Source organism: Orycteropus afer, unplaced genomic scaffold (genome assembly GCF_000298275.1).
Source record: "Orycteropus afer afer isolate SDZICR_OR568_19922 unplaced genomic scaffold, OryAfe1.0 scaffold00040, whole genome shotgun sequence".
Lineage (NCBI taxonomy): Eukaryota > Metazoa > Chordata > Mammalia > Tubulidentata > Orycteropodidae > Orycteropus > Orycteropus afer.
Window position 1 is genome coordinate 6,657,618 of NW_006921627.1, and position 5,875 is coordinate 6,663,492.

The following is a 5,875-nucleotide window of genomic DNA, read 5'->3' on the forward strand; positions in this document are numbered from 1 at the left end:
GCTTGGTAACACCCATAGCGGTGAGCCCATGATGGGACACATACTGGGTGCTTAGGAAATCTATCAAAACCAAAAATCAAACCTGGTGCCATTGAGTCAATTCTGACTTATAGCAACCCTATGGGACAGAGTAGAACTGCCCCATAGGGTTTTCAAGGCTATAAATCTTTATGGAAACAGACTGCTACATCTTTCTCCTGTGGAGCAGCTGCTGGGTTTGAACTGTTGACCTTTTGGTCTGGGACCAAGTACCTTAACCATAGCATCACCAGAGGGAATATACAGTGATTGATTATTCAGGGTCAGTGTCTTTTTTTTTTTTTTTCAAAGTCTATTTATGCCATAAATTAGGGCCCATAAATTTGCCCCTGTTTTTTCTTTGATGAACTTTAGGTTTCACATTTAAATCTTTGATCCATCTGGAGTCAGTTTTTTTGGTATGGTGTGAGGTATATATTTTGTTCATTTTTGTGCAAATGGCATCCAGTTTTGCCAGCACCATTTGTTAAAGAGAATCTCTTCCCCATTTAGTGGATTTTGGTTCTTTTGTCAAAGATCAGCTGACCATTGGTGGATGGATCTGTTTCTAGATTCTCAATTCTATTCCACTGGTCTGTGTGTCTGTCATTGTACCAATACCAAGCTGTTTTAACTACTGTGGCTGTATGGTAGGTTTTGAGATCTGGGAGTGTTAGACTGCCTACTTTTTTCTTCTTCTTCAGTAGTGCTTTGCTTATCCAAGGTTTCTTCCATTCCATATAAACTAGTGATTTGTTTTTCCATGTCATTAAAGAATGTTGATGGAAACTGGATTGGGATTGCATTGAATGTATAGATTGCTTTTGACATTTTTATAATGTTCAATCTTCCTATCCATGAGCATGGTATGTTCTTGCATTTATGTAGCTCTCTTATAGTTTCTTGAAGTAGTGTTTTATAGTTTTCTTTGTACAGGTCTTTTGTGTTCCTGGTAAGTTTTATTTCCAAGTGTTTTATGTTTGGTAGCTATTGTAAATGGTATTGATTTCCTTTTCAGCAATCTCTTTGCTGGTGTAGAGGAATCCAAATGATTTTTGTAGGTTGATCTTGTATCCTGCCATTATGCTGCTGCTGCTGTTGTTATGTGCTGTCAAGTCGTCTCCAACTCATAGCGACCTTATGCACAACAGAACAAAACACTGCCCAGTCCTGTGCCAGCCTCACAATCCCTACTATACCTGAGCCCATCGGTGTAGCCACCATGCCAGTCCATCTTATTGAGGGGCTTCCCCTCTTTCATTGACCCTCCATTCTGCTAAATCTTTCAATAAGTTCTAGTAGTTTTCTTGCTGAGTCTCTTGAGGTTTTTTTTTTTTTTTTTTTTTTTTTTTTTTATGTATAAAATCTTATCATCTGCAAATAGGGATAGTTTTACTTCTTCCTTACTAATTTGGATACCTTTGATTTCCCTTTCTTATCTTATTGCTCTGGCTAGGACTTCTAACACAGTGTTGAACAGAAGTAGAGATAGAGGACACCCTTGTTTGGTCTTGTTTGCAAGGGGAATGGTTTCAGTCTCTCTCCTTTGAGAATAATACTGGCTGTTGGTTTTGTATATATGCTGTTTATTATGTTGAAGAATTTTCCTTCTATTTCTATTTTTCCAAGAGTTTTATCAGGAATGAGTATTGAATTTTATCAGATAACTTTCCTGCATCCATTGATATGATCATATGGTTCTTTTCCTTTATTTTACTTATGTGATGGATTACTTTGATTGCTTTTCTAATGCTGAACCACTCTTGCACACCTGGTATGAACCTCACTTGATCATGACGTATTTATGTTGTTGAAGTCTATTGGCTAGGAGTTCGTTGAAAATTTTTGCATCTATGTTCACAAGGGATGTTGGTCTATAGTTTTCCTTTTTAGTGATATCTTTGCCTGGTTTTGGTATCAGGGTTATGCTTGCTTCATAAAATGAGTTTAGGAGTATTCCATCCAGGGTCAGTGTCTTTTGTCTTTTATCATGTTGTTGTTGTTGTTATGTGCCGACGAGTTGGACTCGACTCATAGTGACCCATCTTTGGGTTTCCGAGGCAGTATCACTACAGAAGTAGATTGCCCCATCTTTCTTCCGAGGAGTAGCTGGTGGGTGTGAACTTCTAGCCTTCTGGTTAGCAGTCAGGTGCCTTAGGCGCTACGCTACCAGAGCTCCTGTCTTTTATCATACTCATGTAAAATGGGATGGATGGTTGTCAGTTTGTGTGTGTATGTGTTTATATGAAAGGTTTGGAAGTGTTGTTGTTAGTTGTAGTCAACTCTTGGTGATCCATGTGTGCAGGGTCGGACTGCTCCATAGTATTTTTAAGGCTGTGACCTTTTGGAAGCCTATCACTAGGCGTGTCTTCTGAGGCTCCTCTGGGTGGATTTGAACTGCCAACTTTCTGGCTAGTAGTTGAGTGCTTAGCCAGTGTCCTACATTTGATAGTTTCCCCAGCATTGCCTCATCTGTCTTTCACAATCATACTTAATCCTACTTTACAGATGAGGATATGGAAGCTTACTATATTCATTTATTCACTTGTTCGTCCAACAGATGTATCTTGTGCTCAGAGACCTTTAAGTGTCTTGCCCAGGTCAGATGGAACATGTCAGAGTTGGGACTAAGCACCCAGATCTCCATCCTGCCAGTCTCGCTGCACTTTGCCTGTCTTCCTCCCTTTAGGATGCAGATGTAGATTATGCATTTAGGAGAGGATGTGGGATACATCAGAGTGCTGGCCTACTCAGGTCTGGGAGGTGGAATGGAAGGGGCAGCACCAGTGTTCAGTGCCTGTCCCTGCTGTGTCCGGCCAGCCATGGCTGCAAGTTGGCATTTCCTTGGGCAGCAGTGTGGGGTAGGGGAAGAACGGATGTACTCTGTTGCCTGGTCTAGCTGGGATATAGACGCATCTCCTGGGGCTGGAGCTTGGGGGATGAGTGATACACAGCCACCCAGACACATCAGGCTTCATGGACCCCTGCCACATTCTCTGAGCGTCAGGCTAGAGATTGGAGCTCTCTGGTGGTTCAGTAGATGGTCAAGTCTGGCGAGTGACCCAGAGAGGGCCTCCAGAGGGGAGGACAAATGGTGTTTGTTGATCCATCCAAGGTGATCAAGCTGAGCTGGGGGTGTGTGCAGTACATAGGCTTAGATGCATATGTACGATGAGGCTTGGGACTCTGTGCATTGTGTGAGGGATTCAGTTAATTTCCCCACAGGTTTATGAAGTATCCACTACATGTCAAGCTAGGCTGCTTGCTGCAAGAGGAACACAGGTGAGTTCAGCCCTTCAGGAGCTTCTTCTGGCTTTGCTAGAAGAGAAGACATTTATATAAACAACTGGGATACAAGGCAGAGTAAAATCAGAGCTCAAAAGAGAAGTTCAGAACAAGAGAGGGCATCTTAAGTTATAGGGACGCTCTTCTTCCCTGATGGCTCCAGAGCAGGGCAGTGTTCTTTCTCCATCTTAACTTTAGAGCATCTACAAGTGCTACTTGTTCCCTGCCTTTCCCTGCAGTGGGTACCATAGCTTCCAGGCTCAGTGAAGGGAGAGAGAAAATAGGGGTGGCAGCAAGCAGTAGCTCCTGAAATCAGCAGAAGGGTCCTGCTGCATCCAGTGGCTTCGCAGGCAGGCTGGATGCTGGGTCAGAGAGCGCCGTCCCAGCCCACAAGTCAGTGGCCTCCTTGGAGTGGTTTAGGAATATTGGATTTGCTGGGTCAGTACATTTCCACTGGTGCATAGCAATAAACCTCAAGCTTCATCACACTTCCATGCCTGGCGGTCTGGCCTTATCTCATCCTGCCTGAAACCACCTGCCCTTCTTGATAAGTGCTAATAACAAATGCTTTCTTTCTCCTCTGTCTCCCAGGAGTGAATGGCTCAATGTGTGCATAAGTGTGGGTGTGGGTACATCTGTCGTCCAGCATAATGCCTTATATGCCAGGCCCTTCTGAGGCTCTGACAGGGATGGTGATTGGGCTTGGGATGATTGGGTTTGGGACTCTGCTGAAGCAAAGGGCCTGAGATCCAAGGTGGGTGGCTCTTTATCCAGGCAGGCCACGAGCCCCTGCTGCTTCCTCCCTACCTGGAAACCTGCTCAAAGAAGAGATTGCCCTTTGGGGGGAGTGGAAGTTCTTGCTCTTTGCATAAGTCCCTCCCCCCACCCCCCCGCCATTCTAAGCCAAGGCTAATTTTCCTACAGAGCTGCTTTCACTTTGCTCAAGAGACCTACAAAGGTCCTTACTGCTACCCCTCATGTACTCAGATTCTCGCCTTTCTTGTGGGAGACCCAAGTGTGATTCTTGGGCAACATACCTCACATGTGTGCTGAACAGGTTTCAGTGGAGCGCCCAGACTAAGATGGCCTAGGAGGAGAGTCTTGGTGATCTACTTCAAAAAATCAGTCAGCGGAAACCCTGTGGGTCCCAGTGGTTCAATCTGCAACTAGCCATGGGGATAGTGCAAGACTGGACAATGTTTCTGTCTGTTGAGTATCCGATTGCCATGAGTTGGGCTGACTCGATGGCAGCTAACAACAACAGTGTGCCAGGCACTGTGCCAAGGGCATGGAATACAAAGATGAAAGACACAGTCCTTGCCCTCAAGGAGCTCATAGTCTGGGGTAGGAGTACTGAACAGGGAGAAGTGTGGTGGGATGAGCTCGGGGTGAATTGGTGTCCTAAGGAGAGGTATCTAATCTTGCCCCCAGATTTCACAGAGGAGGTGGTATCAATGCTGAGGCCAGCTGTACTGTAGAAAAAAGGCATGTCAGGCAGAGAGAGCAGTATGTGCAAAGGCCAAGGAGTGAGAAAGTGTTTGATGTGGGTTCATTTTTGTTGGAGTGTAGGCTGGTAGAGGTGGAGGTGGGGTGAAGCTGATGAGAGAAGTGGAGGTGAAGAAGCAGTTGTGGTATTAAATGCAGATTTTAACAACTGGCATCCAGGGTCATCTGTGACCCAAGTCCTGCCTTCCTTTATATGTGAACCCTTATGTCATCTGGGCATGTGGGTGCTCTTCTGCCAGCTTTCTCATTCCCTGTGTCTGTCCAGTCCTGCCCGTTTCCAAAGTTCCAAGTTAAGACCCATTGCGAAGGGTGAGGATTTCAGGGTAGGAGGGGCCATAGAGAACCAACTAGTCCAATCTACTTGCTTTGTAGTTGAGGACCTAAAGGTGGCACAGGTAATTCAGGTCCTGAGTCTTCATACCTTTGGTGGCTAGAGGTGACCATAAAACCAGAAGGCCCATGAAGCCCTCCCTCATGACTGTCCTATCCTGTGTACACTTCCTTTGAGCTTATATTCATTTTTCCATCAGCTATTCATTGGGCCTCCACGGTAGGTCAGGCATAGTACTGAGTAGTAGGGATACAGTAGTGAGAAAAACAGACCCCATCCCTGCTGATCTGCAGTTTATGATCTGACAGAGAATTAGGCAATAAATATGTCCTTTCAAATTGTGATGAGTGATATGAAAAGAAAAGTTGCTCTGAGAATGTACGTTGGTGGGGAGAGGTGCTTTAATTTAGATGGTAGAGGAGAATCAAAACCAGAAAATATCTTTTCGAAGAATTCTCAAGTGCTCAGGGCTAGCTAGCACTAAATCAGGCAGTAGGCTGAGGAAGAGTATTCCAGGCAGAGGGAACAGCATGGGTAAAGGCTCTGAGGAGGGACAGGACTTGAGGAGTTCACTGATTAGAACATGAGTGAAAGGAGAACAGGTAGAAATGGGGCTGTTATGCAGAATCTTCAAGATTGTTTTAAGAATCTGGGGGACATTTTCTTTGTTGGTTACCAGGGGTGTGAGGGGAGGGAAGGGAATGCTGTTAGATAGATAGAGATAAATATTGATTT